Genomic DNA, 15,308 nt, shown 5'->3' on the forward strand with positions numbered 1-15,308 from the left:
TGTCGTTATGTGATTGGCATATTTCACTTAGCATAATGTCCTCAAAGTTCATCCATGTTGTCACAAATGGCAGGATTTCCTTCTCTTTTTAAGATTGCATAGTATTCCATTGTATCTATATATCCATTTTCTTTATCTGATTATCTACCATGGATATTTAGGTTGTTTCCACCTCTTGGCTGTTGTGAATAATGCTGCAATGAACATAGAACAACAAATATCTCTTCAAGATCTTGATTTGAATTCTTTTGGATAAATACCCAAAAATGGGATTGCTGGATTATATGGTAGTTCTCTTTTTAAATTTTTGGGAAATCCCTAGACCATACTATTTTCCATGGCATCATTTTACATTTCTGTTATACTGACAATGCACAAGGTTCCAATTTTGCCACCTCCTTACCAACACTTGTGAAGTGACACCTCAGCATGATTTGGATTTGCAATTTCCTGATGATTAGTGATGCTGAGTATCTTTTAATATACCCACTGGACATACATATGCCTTATTATAGAGGAATATCTATTTATGTAACTTCCCTTATTCTGACCCTTAGGCAGAAAAGTCTTTCTTCAAGAAACTGTCCTGGACCATTTATATATATATATATATATATCTTCAAGGTGCTTCAGAATTTCTAAGAGGCATAAGTATCCCATTGCAAGGAAAAGGTTTGCATGCTTTCACATGGGTGATTTTGTGGCACCTTTCTCAACAATAAAGAAAAAAGATATCTTTTTCTCCAAACTAATTTACTAATTAACATATCAGTCATTATTCAAACATGAAACAGAATTCACTCCAGATGGTTCAAATGAGAAACATTGATGAAAGAACCACTTTAATAAGTGTGGGCAGAGATGAAAAAATAAAAAAAATAATAAAATAAAAAGGCAATGATGAGACTAACCACAGTGGAAAGCTGTTATCACCACTAGGGTTGAAGAGATAAAAGCAGAAGACAGTACTACCAGACTGAGAGCTGGAACCATGGAGGAAATGTCTAGTGGGCTGGAGTCATGAAGACATGTAGCTGCTGCCAGAGATACTTCATCAGAGCAGGAAATAAATGAGGAACAAACACCCAAACTACTTCCTTCTGCCATCTGGTCTCCTGCTACTGTCTCTCTCATTGATGAAATCCAACCTGAGGCCAGCTATTAAGGGGGCCCATTTGTTGCCTCAATCTAGTGTACAAGGCAAGGCAGAGAATAGGGAATTAACCTGGTTCGGCAACAGGGGAACAACTAGAAAGGAACAAGCACAACTAGCTAATTCAATGACAATACACAGTTGAAATTTAAGATTGTGCCAAGTTAAAAATATAAACCTCTCTTCAACAGCTTGAGGCATGCAAAATACAGCTGGCTCAGTCTATCACACCTTCTTAGTGTCTCAATGATGAAAAATCAGCTTAGCTTATTCACCTGGTTTAGTGTTGAAATCTGCCAATTGACTCAGGTAATTAAGACTTCAGTGTTTTCTAAGAAAAAGGACCTACTGCACATGCTCCTGACATTTCAACCAGTAATGACTTGTTTATTTTATTAAGACTCAAGAAAAACAATTTTTATTTTGATTAGTACATTTTGAAAACCCAGAAAAATTTACCCAAGTTAATGCATTAGTAAAAAAAAAAGTAACTGATTTTTATTTTCCAGTTTTCCCAAAAATAAAAAACAAAAAACAAACTCAATTAACCAAGGAACTAACCAACCAACAAACAAATTAAAAACCAGGTACAGTTGACCCTTGAACAATATGGAGATTAGAGGCACTAACCCCTGTGCAGTTGAAAATCCAATATAACTTTTGAGTCTCCCAAATCTTAACTACTAGTAGCCTATTGTTGACTAGAAGCCTTACCAATCACATAAAGATTCAATTAACACATATTTTGTATGTTATATACATTATATACTGTATTATTTTAATAAAGTAAGCTAGAGAAAAGAAAATGTTATTAAGAAAATCGTAAGAAAGACAAATTATATTTACTATTCATTTAATGGAAATAGATCATCATAAGATCTTCATCTTTGTCCTCTTCACATTGAGTAGGCTGAGGAGGAAGAGAAATAGAAAGGGTCTTTCTGTCTCAGGGATGGGAGAGGTGTAATAAAATCCATATAACAATGGGCCCACACAGTTCAAACCTCTGTTGTTCAAGGGTCAACTGTAATATAACTGAAGAAAGCACAATTCAAGTTTTTCCAATGTCTAAGTGTAAGGTTTTATTGGCAATATTGTTCCTGGAATTTAATATGAAAATTTTACTGTTTGAGGTGGTGCTGAAATAGCCCAAAAAAAAAAAAAGAGGAAGAAGAAGAAATATTCCATTTGCTATTGCTATAAAAAAATCACTCTGAAACTTAGTGGTTTAAAACAATAAAAATCATTATTTTGATTATGAATCCACAATACTGACAGGGCTTTGTGGGGATGACAACTCTGCTCTATTTGGCCTTTGCTGGGATGGCTCAAATGGAGGCTAAATGAGAGTTCTCTTTCAAGCTTGCTCACTCACATGGCTTTCAATTTGGTCTGGCTATTGGATGGATCAGTTGGGCTGTGGGCTGGACGACTTGATTCCTCTCCACATGATCCTCTACATGAGCTGCTTGAGCTTCCTCACAGCATGGTAGCTGTGTCCCAAGAGCAAACATCTCAAGAGAACCAGTAGGAAGTACATGATATTTTTTGAGTTAACCTCAGAAGTTACATAAAGCACTCTATTTAACAAGACTATCACAAACATCCATCCACAGACCCCACTTCTATATATGGGAAGAATATCAAGGTCACATCGTATAAAGGTATGTGGGATGGGAGATGTTGGTGTGGACATCTTCAGAAAATACAAGCTACCTCAGGAGAATATTGGACTTTGATTTACAAATTTTTCTTTAAGTGTTTTTATTTTATTGTCGCCAGGGAAAAGTATCAGCTACCTAATTTCTCTGATTTTTACTCTGCCATTTCATCAGTTGCTTTCTATAGGATGAAATCTTTTCATTTATTTAACGATATATGTGGTTTTCTGTGTAGTAACATTTTACTAAATATTAATGCTATCTTTGTGCATTTGTTTTATTCCTCTTTTTTATAAGTTCTTTTTGTTTTTCTTATTTCCCTTTGTTCATACCTCCTGTTTTAAAAAAGAATGAAAGAGATTAAGCAGTGTTACAAAACATCAAGTTTCTAAGTAGGTGAAGGATGGCAGTTCCTTAAGTGATACATATTTTTTAAATTAGTTATTTTAATGAAGAACATTTCAGCCTCTCTACCCCTCTCTTGCACTGTCAAGAAACAGCATGACAGTGGTTAACATCTACCTAGGACTATGCCAGAAATCAAAAGACACAAAAGAGGAATTCAGCTGTAAAGACCTTGCGGGCTGGAACTTTGCCATATTCAAAATTCTCAGTACCTATCAGGAAGTCTGACTCACAGCAGTTACTCAGTAAATGTCTGTCAAATAAATGAATGAATCTATAAAGAAATGAAGAAAGACATGGCTTCTGTTCACCATGACGTAATGAACTATTTGGAAAGAGGTCAATAATTTATAAGGTAACAAGAAAGAAAGATGTGGTATAAGGGGTAGACTGACATGTCTCCAAAATCAAAGAGCACTGGAGGAGTAAGATGATAAAGGAAGGAGCAATAACAAGAAGTATCCATCACTAACCCGAGAACTCAGATGGCATCGTTTCTCGGCCTTTTAGCTAAAATCAAGTGCAGAACTCAGATGGCAGTGGCAGCGGCTGTGGAGATTGCTGAGGGGCAGGGTGGGTGGAGTGCAGATAGTAAAGTACCGAATCATAGGTAAAGGCCAAAGAAGATAGCCATTCAAAAGGTGAAAGAGGATGGAGTAGTGATTGAGAGCACAAGCTTCCGAGTCAGAGACCTAGGTTCAAGTCCCAGCCTTAGCAGTGGTATGATGTTGAACTAAACTTCCTGAGGCTCAGTTTTCTTATCAATAACATGGGATAAGAATATTTCCTATGTTGAGCAAAGTAGGCATGGATACACATATAATATTAATACCACACCATTTATTACAGCAGTGGAGTATCAGAGCACAAATCCCTTGGTTCTCAATACACCAAAGGATACGTGCATTGACAGAATGGTATTGGGTTGGATGCCCCATGGTGAGTGTCCACTGCAATGACTCTGCCCCTACAATGCTCCACATATCAACAGAGAAAGGGGGTAGAGGACACCTAGGTCAGTGTGTAACATAGAGCCTCTGGCTCAGGAAGACAACCTCATCAGAAAGAAGGAGACTGCAGAGTGCAACTTCTGTTCTTTATTGTACACCAGCTCCTTGTTAAGCTGCTGAAAAGAAGTAGGAAACAAAAATCCAAGGTTCCCCAACTTTGTCTCTACTCAACCTACTTCTTCAAATTGCTGTAATGATTAATGTAAAATGCTTAGCAAAGTGCCTGGTATATCATAAACTCTCAATAGACGTTAACTATTATTGCATTGTTATTGAGTTTCTACTGGTCTCTTAAGTATCCCCTTTCAAACATAAATTGATGACATTCATAGCAGAAATATGTCACATAAACATAAGTTATAGAATATTACTATTGTCGGAGTTGTATTAGCTAGTGATTGCCAAAAAAAAAAAAAAAAAAAAAAACCAAGAGCCATTTATCCCCAAGGATCTGTAGATTACCTGGGGATCAGCTGAGGGTAGGCAGATCTAAGTGGGGCCTGGCTGGGTTTGGCTCAGCTCTGTACCGTATGTTTCTAATTCTCTTTTTAGGAGCAATGGTAAGCCTTGGCATACTCTTCTCATGCTGATGGAAGAGGCAACAAGGAACAAGCAAAAACATGCAATTCTTGAGTCCTAGATTTAAAATTGGCACACTGTCACATTCACTAGTTATTCTGTTAGTCAAAGAAAATATGCTATTTGGCCATATCCAAAGTCCAGAGGGGGAAAAATACACTTAAATTCTTTAGTGGGAAGAACTACAAAGTCATAGAGGGGATAAGTGAGGCCATACCAAAACGATGGACTTGCACAATTTAGTCTGTCAGCAACAGAGGAGTCTATGGGTTACAAAGTCTTTTGCACAACTTCTAAAAAAAGACAGCATGGCCCCCAAACCTGTCTCCCTGCCTGGACTGGGTTGAAAAGTTTCCCCCCGGATTTCATGCCCACTTAGAACCTGTCAATATGCTCTCATTTGGAAATAAGGTCTTTGCAGATGTAATCAAGTTACCGTGAGATCATTCTAGATTAGGATGGACCCCAATTCAATGACGGTGGTCCTTTTAAAAGGAAAATTTGAACACAGGGATACAGAGAAGAGATCATGTGAAGGCACAGAGGCACAGAAGACACAGAGGAGCATTCCGTGAAGACAGAGGCAGAGATTGGAGTGACGTGTCTCCAAGCCAAGGAACACCAAGGATTTCTATCAACCACGAGAAGCTAAGAGAAAAGCCTGGAACAGATTGTCCCACAGAATCTCCAGAAGGAACCAACCCTGCCAACATCTTGATTTCATTTCAGATTTCTGGCTTCCAGAACTGTGAGAAAATAAATTTCTGTTGTTTAAAACCACCCAGTTTGTGGTACTTTGTTACAGCAGCCCTAGGGATCCAATACACTGGCTACAGCTCACCAAGTGACAAAAGGTGCCATTGGCCTTAAAGCATTCCAACTTCTATGCTACAACTTCCTACAGAGTATTTTAAAACTCCAGGTACAATCTCAGCATTTCTTCACAAGTAGATTGATTTCCAGTCCTGTTTTTGTTTGAGGCAATGTATTTAGATGGCTAGAACATGGAGCTAAAATTTGGAAATCTTAGTCATCTTCCTTTTCATTCTCCACATCTAGTCATTCACCAAGATCAGTCATTTCTTTCTCATGAATTATACTTGAATTAGCCACCACTGTTACTGTGTTACTATAGGCTCTCATTTCTAATCAATGATACTCACTGGTCCAGTGCTACCACAGGGGATTTTTCAAAAGTTTCGAACTGGTCATATCACCATAAGACCTTGCTTAAAAAGAGGGACTTGAGGATTCCAACTAAACTCTTGAGCATGTCAGATGAGACCCTTCATGGCTGGGCCCACGTGGACATTATCAGTGCACCAGGTCCCACGCCCTTGCATGCATCCCGTGTTACAGACACACTATTATTTATCCTTCATTGCCAAACATCTTCCTCTACCTCCCCACCTCTGCACATGCTATACTCATCATCATTCTCCCATCTATCCCTAGCTAATGTCTACCATCCCAAGACCCAAGTTAGGCAACACTTCCTAGGGAAATAACTTCCTTAATTCCACTAGATTTGATTTAGCATTTTTTAGATCACTCTTTGTTTTAGCATTTTTTCCCACAGTGTATTATAGTTGTTTTCTACTTTTCTATGCACTAATTGAAGGCTTATTGTGTCTTCCATGTTTCTGTCCCCAGCACTTGCTACAAAACAGCCATACTGATGTATAAAGGAGTCATGGTTGTTGAAAGAATTATTTATTCATCCATAAAATTATCCCCCTTGTCCATGGGATAATGTATTTAAAGATGCTCACACCCCCAGTACTAATTATGTCTTGTATTCATGGTTTTTGTTGTTATTGTTATTGTTTGTAACATTTTATTTTCTAAAAATTAGTAGAATCCTTACTTCTCAGTGCTTAAACTTTTTAAAGTATAAGATTAAATTGCATAAACAGTCTTTGTTTCTGTGGAAAAGCTAGAAATGAGATATCAAATACTATGAAATATAATTTTAATTTTTAAAGTTTTGCTGAAGAACGTACCTGTGATTATGATAACATAAGGATTATATTTTTGTTTTATAGTTATAAATTTTTAAATCCATAGTTTGTAAGTTTAGATTTCTTGTTCCTATGCTGGATTATGAGATTTTTAACGTTTTTTCCACCTTAAATTTATTCCAAACATTTCTGGCTGTTCTCTCTCTCTCTCTCTCTCTCTTTCTCCCTCTCTGTTTAATACCGTTCTTTTATTAAAATGTTTTATTTGTGCAACATTTATTAAAATTATAATAAAATTAAAATTTTCCCTTTAAAAAATATTTCTGATTCTATCTATATTTCCAGAACTTTTCCACTTAACCAAAAAAGAGGTGGAAGGTCTACATTCCCTTCCCTTGAAATTGGGTGGGCCCTTGTGACTGTCTCAATGAATAGACTGAGGCAGAGGTGGTGATATGTAATTCTGTGATGTAATACAGTTTACATCTGGCTCATCCTCTTGGGATGGGACTTAGCATATGGCCACCATACTGTGAAGAAGGCCAGGCCTCATGGCTCTGCCAACTTAAAGAAGAACTGAAACTTTATCCTTCAGCTCTGCTGAGTTTCCAGCTCACAGCCAGCATCAATTGTCAGCTCTATTGGGAATAAATTCCTCAACTCCTAGGCAAGAGACTCCTGCTAATGTCACCTAGAATAGAAATGAGCCTTCTCCATCCAGACCTACCCAAATTACACATTTGTGAGAAAAATAAATGATTGTTATTGTTTTAAGTCATCAAGTTTTCGGGTGGTTTGTATAGCAATAGATAACCAAAAAATTGTTACAAATGTAAATAATGAGCAGTCTTTAATAACGGTCTGATCAACCTGGGGTAAACAATCATGTGTGAAAGCTTGCGGAAGATCAATGTCTGGGCAATATCTTCAAAGGCCCATGCGAAGGAAACATTAAAAAAGAAAGGAGGGATCTTTTTTCCATTTAAATGTACGGAGAAAATATTTCTTAAATAAACTTGAAAAGTCCATACATTCCAAATGCAAAAATTAAGAAGACATACAAATTGACAGATTTGGGGCTGCATCTATATCTGCATACCACCCAGGAGATGCACTTACAAATCTAAAACTCTCACTGGTCTCAGAATTAGTTGGGTTATTACAATGGGAACTCTTTGATCATCTGAGAATACCCATCTGATATTTTATGCTGCCCTTTGATGAATCCTTTAGTTAGGGGTCAGCAAATTATGGCTTGCAGGCCAAGTCTGGTCCGCTTCCTATTTTAGTAAATACAGTTGTACTGGAACACAGACATGCATATTCATTGACTTATTGTCTGTGGCTACTTTCACACTAAAATCGCAATGTTGAGTCATCATGACAGAAATCACACAGCCTACAAAACTGAAAATGTTCACTTTTGGCCCTATGCGGTCAAAGTTTGCTGACTTCTGCTTTAGATGAATAATTTGGGGGCTTTACAGGAAGCCTGTCAGCTAGATTGGCCTGAGGAAAGCTCATTTCCATCATATCCAAAATTTCTGCTTCAGAGAAATTCACAATCCTGGGGAGAGCTGTCCCTGAGCAGTTTCTTGTTCTAGAAAGGAGAAATAGGGGTGAAGGTCAGAAGAAGCCAGGGAAGGCTGTATGTACACACAAGCCTGGGCGTCCAGTAGATCTGATTTAATGGGCAAGTTAGAAAGGAATTGACATCTCTCAGCTTGTTAATCAGAAATCTATGGGTTGTAAGGGACAAAATCCCATTTAAACATCGAGGAGTGTACCTCACTTCAAGTGTAGCTGGAACCGGAGGCTCAAATAATTTCACAGACAGTTTCTCTCCTCTATCTGCTTTTCGCTGAGACGACTTTATTCTCAGAAGCCCCTCAAGCGATCATGTCGCCCAAAGATGAGCCGGATAGGTACCAGCCGGAGCCTCTCGGGAAGCGGCCATCTGTCCTGCCCTTGCTGGAGTTGGTCCGGGAGGCCAGTTATGGCCCCAGCATGAATGAATCACTGCCCTCGACGCCGCCCCCAGCAGAGGAAGACTAGGAAGACGAGTTGTAAGGGCAGTCGCGGGAGATTGTCTCTTGGTACCTAGGGGGAGCAAGCAACCGGCGCCAAGGACGCAAAGCCAATGGGCAGGTCTGGGGCCGCCAGCAGGAGGGCGCTAGAGACCTTACGACGTGTTGGGGACAGTGTGCAGCGCAAACACCAGACGGCCTTCCAAGGCATGCTTCAGAAACCGGATATCAAAAACGAAGACGATGTCAAATCTTTGTCACGAGTGATGGTCCATGTTTTCATTGACAGTGTAATATACTGGGGCAGGATTGCGACTCTAATTTCTTTTTGTGGCTTTGTGGCCAAACACTTGAAGAGCATAAACCAAGACAGCTGCATTGAACCATTAGCAGAAAGAATCACAGACATTCTTGTAAGGACGAAACAAGACTGGCTAGTCAAAGAGACTGCAATGGGTTTGTGGAGTTCTTCCATGTAGAAGCCCCGGAAGGCGGCATCAGAAACATGCTGCTGGCTTTTGATGGTGTTGCTGGAGTAGGAGTTGGTTTGGCGTATCTAGTAAGATAGCCCTGTAAATGCAATAATTCTAACCGACAACAGCCACCAGAACCACATACGTCTGTGAATCAAATGTATTTACGAAATTAGGCTTAAAGCTGCCCAGGCTGTGACCTGACCTCTGAGAGTTCCATTCTAGCAACCTCGCCAGAAAAGCAAGTGCCAAGAGGGTTATGGCTAACAGGAATAAATACATGCGAAAAGTAATCCCCCTTGATTGAAGAGTCACTGTCTGAAAGAAGCAAAGTTCAGTTTCAGCAGCAAGCAAATTTTGGGAGGCCATGGAGGAAGAATTTTAGATTTAGTGAAGATAGTAGGGTGGAAAGACTTATTTCCTTGTTGAGAACAGAGAGTGGCCAATAGCCAGGATAGCCATAGAATTCATTAAATATGCTCATAAATTCATTAATTTCCTGTAGTGTTAAAAGAGAAGCACTAACAATGCCAGTGACCTGTATAAAATGGATTTAAGCTACAAGTAGTAGAACTGACTGGAAGCCTCAGTACTGTACAACTAGAAGCCTGTTCTACTTTCACTTGGTTTGAATGATTCCTAGTTTATTAGCCTAGTAATGGCTAAGAATACTTAAGGCTTAATAAAGTTACAAACATGGAATATCCTCAAATTAGTTTTTTTCATACCCTTTTGAACTTTTTAACTTCTGTAGTTAGTAATCTATTTCTTACAGCTTTTCTATGCTAAACTTTGTCCTGGTCAGTTCTAGAGTGTGTATAGAACCAATTGATGTAATTGTATGCAACCTGGTTGTAGTAGAACAAATCTGATTCGTAACTATGCAGGCTTTAATTTTCCTATCTGATTTTAATTAAGTATTCCATAGATAGGTTTTTCTTTGAAAACCTGGGATTGAGAGGTTGAAGAATGGAAATTAATCCTTTCACCTTGTTGTATGTAGGTTTTCAATAATTGAGCCAAAGAGGAGTTTAAGGTTAGGGGAACTGATGACTTACAAATAATGGGCTCTGATTGGGCAACTACTTATTTGAGTTCCTTTCATTTGACCTAATTTAACTGGTGAAATTTAAACTGAGTTCATGAGCTCATCTTTAAAGCTTTTACTAAAAGATTTCCGGCTGTTCCAAATGGGACTTAGTGTGTGTATAAAAGATCACATCAGGTGAATAGATGGGAGACATTTGATTCCTTGTTTGCTTGGGAAATTGTAAAATGATGGCTTGGAAAAGTTGGCTAGAGTCTAACCATGGTGCTATTACTAGGCTTGTTTGTTAAACACTTAAACACAGGTCTAAGCCTACTACATCAATAAAACAAATACTTATTGTTTCATTTCTGTTAATGATTTCTCCCCCAAATGGTTTAAATACCAGCAACCTAATAACTTTACTTAGCAAAATAGATCATTTTTAGAAAAAGAAAATGGTCTAATATTTTCTTTAAAAAAATAAACATGCTCAAAATATAATTATATTAAGAATTCATATCAACAAAGACAATGTAGGAATAAAACACTTTATACTTTGGTTGTCAGAATATAATACCATAGTGTTATGTTAGAGGTATAATTAAAAGTGTTACAAATAAAACACCAGTGTGTCTAATCTTTATCTAAACGTGATAAGGAATACTAGAAGAGGAGAATGTTTACATGGGGAGAAGAATGTAGATTAGCAAGCTCTGTGACTATGAACAGGTAACATCTTTTCTGAACTTCAGTTAACCTGATAATAAAATTATAGGGATACTTAAATTTACAGAGCTATTGTGAAAAATAAATAGTATCCTGATGTAAATGTACTTTGTAATGAACAAACTGCTACATTAAAAAAAAAAAAAAAGAATCTCCTCAACTGTCAAGCAATTCTAAACTCACGTTGTGCTGACAATTAGCAATCTAGTGAGAAAAGTTTCACCAAAAGTCCTGGGAATCTATCCATTGGTCCAACTTTAGCTACATGCTTATCACTGAGCAATCACTCTGGCCAAGATGATGACGTCTTTTGACTGGCTAGGTCTTAGCTATGCGTAGTCTCTGAACTTAATCACACTGGTTAAGAATGAAGAAGGGGCCTTTCACTAAAGAAATTCTGGGCAAATATATACATATATTTTTAATATGTTCATCATATCTGCCCATAATACCAGCTTAGGGCTGCCAGATAAATATAGAATGCCTAGTTAAAACTGAGCTTCAGATGAGCAACAAATATGAATACATTTTTAATATAAATGGGTCCCAAATATTGCATGAGATATACTGAAAAAATTCTTTATTATCTGTCAGAAATTCAGATTTAACTGAGTATCTTGTATTTTTATTTGTTAAATCTCGCAATCCTATAACCAGCTCAAAGTTGTCTTCATCAATTCTGACCTAATTTAGGGACGTTGTAGCTAAAACTCACAAGATTATTTTGAGAATCAATGAAAGTAATACTGGCAAAAGCATCTAGTAAATTATAAGTGCTATAGAAACACAAAAAATTATTTTTTTCTTGGCTGGATTTTTAAAGTTGTGTTTTAGCCTTGGTGCTATCATGAGATAGTCGTGTACAGTATCATTGCCACACAATTCTAAACAGGAAGACAACTGCTTTTCCTGATAATTAAGGGAATTAACAGGCTTAAGCTTATACATGTATTATTTAAAATAATCATAATTGAAATGATTTATTCTTAAAGCCAATAAAATAAAGTAATCAACATTTCTCAAAGACACACATACATCTTTTCTCTATCCCAGGTAGAACCTAGTTCAGTGTTGACGATCTGTAACTGATAGTGAATCTTAAACTTTGTCTTCAAATATTTCCAAGAGATTTGACTCATAATTCTGATTTGGAGTTTTAAAATCTGCTTATGTTCCTACTGCCAAATTTTAATTACTTCCTCTAGGGGATCCTTTTCTAGTTCCAGAAATGATTCAGAAGAGAGACATATGCTTGCTGCTAAACTGAAATGTTACTTTAAGCCACAATGACTCTTGTCTTTTTTCTTATTTTTTCTCTCCAACCAGTGAAGAATAAGGTCTATTTTCTTCTAGGGGGAAAAAAGGCAAACGCTTTGCCTATTATCTATCTTCACTTCCAAAAGGGCCTCTTCTTGTTATTCTCTTAAAAAATGGAGGGATTTATCTGCAAACAATAGCCAAGGTTAATTAAATAAAACCCCAGTGCCAGATTTTCCTGGAAAGCTGAGAAAATGGTATCTTTTACAACCTGGTTTCATTAAAGAGGTAAAGTGATAGACTCTATTTCAACAGAATAGCAAATTAAATGGGAAAAAACACTACTTGCATTCAACAGTGTATACAGACATGACAAAAAGCTAAATAGTCCTGCACAGGCAATTAGGAAACAGGACATTATATGGTATATTAATTATTTCAAAAATGTGATCGCTGCAGGGAAGTTAGAGAAGAAAAGATGGGCACAGGACAGAGTTATAAAGCCAGAACTCACACAGCATACAGGGCAGGGGACTCTAGGTATCAGAAATGGCTTTGACACTTACTCGTTGAGTGACTGTGAGCAAGTCATGTTAGACCCTGTGCCAAAGTCTCATTGCTAAATGGGGGTGGCATGATGGCGACTTGCAAGTTTATTGCAAGAATAAGAGAGAAGCAGCTTTTGATGCCCCTTGAAAACTGCCCAGCACATAGCAGATCTGAGCTCTGGATTCTTTATACTTCTCCATTTCTGTTTACTTCTGATTCCTTCTCATCTGTCAGAAACTGTTTTCAAATGATTGATTGTCATTCATATCTAAGTGCCAGGCACTAAAAAGCACTGTGTGCAGGGATGGGCTTCAAGACAAAGTGCTTATTTGTGAAACAGCTCTTGGCTGAAAGACACCCAAACATCAGTGTCTGAAGGTCTTTGCTCAGGAGCTATTCTGTTTTTCCAGAGAAAATATACCCAGCTCCTGCCTGGATGGGGATAGAGGTGGTATATGCTTGGCAATTAGTAGTGTGGGCTCAGGATGCTTAATCCTCATGTTTTTAGCTTTATATTCCACATTGACCCTGTGCTTTTCCATGTTCCCAGGTTCAGAGCATCTCCAGTCTAACTGCTCCAGAGAATAAATTCTAGGTCTCTTTTAGGGGATGAGGAGGGTAATAACTTAGCTGATTGGGGTCAGGAAAGGACCTAAGCATATGAATTATTTATATAAAGTCTTAATCAATGATTTGGTCCATTTTGGATTTATGCATCCAACCAGCTTGCTTCCACGTGTATCTGTAAATTCTTTGGCACTGCTCCCATCAAGAGGTGAAGTCTAATTTGCTTTCCCTTGAACATGGGCTGACGTTACTGTTATGCATCTAACAAATATAAGATGGAGGAAATGACATTCAGTGACTTCAGAGTCTAGATTCTAAAAGGTGCTTATAGTTCTGCCTAACTCACTTCCTGAGACATGCACACTGGGAGTGCAGCGCCATCCTGTAAGAAGTCTGGCTACCCTGCACCTGCCGTGCACCAGAGGAGAGATGTCATAGAGATAAAGAGAGACAGATGCCAGAGTAGACCCAGCTGTTCTGGTCTCCATCTATTTAAGTCTCTCCAACCCAGTCCACCAGATATGTAAGTGAAGAAATCTTTAAGATGACTCCAGTGTCAGTCATGTGACTACAAACAGGAGAGCCTCTAAGTGAGAACCTCTTTTCTGAACCTAACCCACCTCCAGAACCATGAGAATGACACTAACAAGTAACTGCTGCTGTTTTATATCACTGTGTTTGGGTGGTTTGGTGTGCAGGTGGAGGCAATTGTAACACTTAGAGTGTTCACCCAAGGACAAGCGGGATACCCCAGTGGAAACCCATTCTCTCTGAGGAATGCTTAGTTCTGCCTCCATTAACTTTATGATCTCAGGGAAGACACTAACAAATTCTCCAAATCACCGATATGTCATTCAAAAAATGTGAATGATAATACCCTGTGAGCAAGACTTTTGTAAAAATTAAATGAGAAAAATTATAGGAAAACTCTAGGTACTACAAAACACTATATAAAGTTGTAAATTATTATTGGAATTTTTATGATGAGAAGTACTTCCCTTAAGTGAGATCACTGAGGAGTTTTCAAAAACTTAGTTAAGATTATGTCTGTTTTATGGTTAAGGTTTAGGGGAAGGGAGGTTACTTCTGTCTAATCAAATTAATTTCTTTACAAATTATTGTATTTGAAATTTTATAATTGCATTGACATGTAAAATCACGATGTGAAATTATTATATATTCTCCATACTTAGGAAATTGTCAATTGCATCTAGGGGTGGAAAGGTAGGGGAAATGTGCTTACACTAGCAATGAAAGCCCTGTAAAGATTTGTGGTTGAAGATTGGGTATTTATTTTTTTTATGGAATGCCACCATTTATGTCACCATCAGATTCGTGCCTTGTTATTTTTAAAACTTAATTTTTTTTGCAGTAGCAAGAAGGAATTTGCAACAATTTAATGAGAATTTACAGAGCTTAGCAATCTTAATAACCAGTAAGTAGGAGTGGCAATATAGTGTGGCAGGTACACTTTAAATCCACAAAACTAAATGTGCAAGAAGTGATATTTTCTTTTTTTCTCTAATGCAATTTAATTTTTATTTTCAGCATCTGTTTTACCTTGCATGTTTTGGTGGAAAATTAATCACAGTTAATTTGTGCTTTCCTCTTATCCAGGACTGCCTCTGATTTCTGGAGTACTAATGTAATCTTAAAATGTTGGGAGAGTGATATGTTCTTTTATGTTAGCTGTTGTTGCTAGACCTTACCCCTTAATTTTGAAAGATGACATTACTACCCAATGTAATGATTCTTAAACTTTAGTGAGTATCAGAATCACCTGGAGGGCTTGTTAAAAGACAGATTGCTGAGCCTCAGCCCCAGAGTTGTTTTTGTAAATCTGGGGTAGGGCCTGAGATTTTGCTTTCTAATAAGTTCCCAGAGGCTGCTGATGCTGATGGTCCTAGACC

At 37.7% G+C, this 15,308-nt stretch overlaps 1 pseudogene; it reads left to right on the forward strand.

Annotated features, from left to right (window-relative positions):
- The window catches only part of LOC138385806 (induced myeloid leukemia cell differentiation protein Mcl-1 homolog pseudogene), a 51,333-nt pseudogene extending 41,969 nt beyond the window's left edge, over nt 1–9,364 (forward strand).
- The last annotated feature ends 5,944 nt before the right edge of the window (nt 9,365–15,308 follow it).

The sequence above is a fragment of the Eulemur rufifrons genome, chromosome 7 (genome assembly GCF_041146395.1).
Source record: "Eulemur rufifrons isolate Redbay chromosome 7, OSU_ERuf_1, whole genome shotgun sequence".
Lineage (NCBI taxonomy): Eukaryota > Metazoa > Chordata > Mammalia > Primates > Lemuridae > Eulemur > Eulemur rufifrons.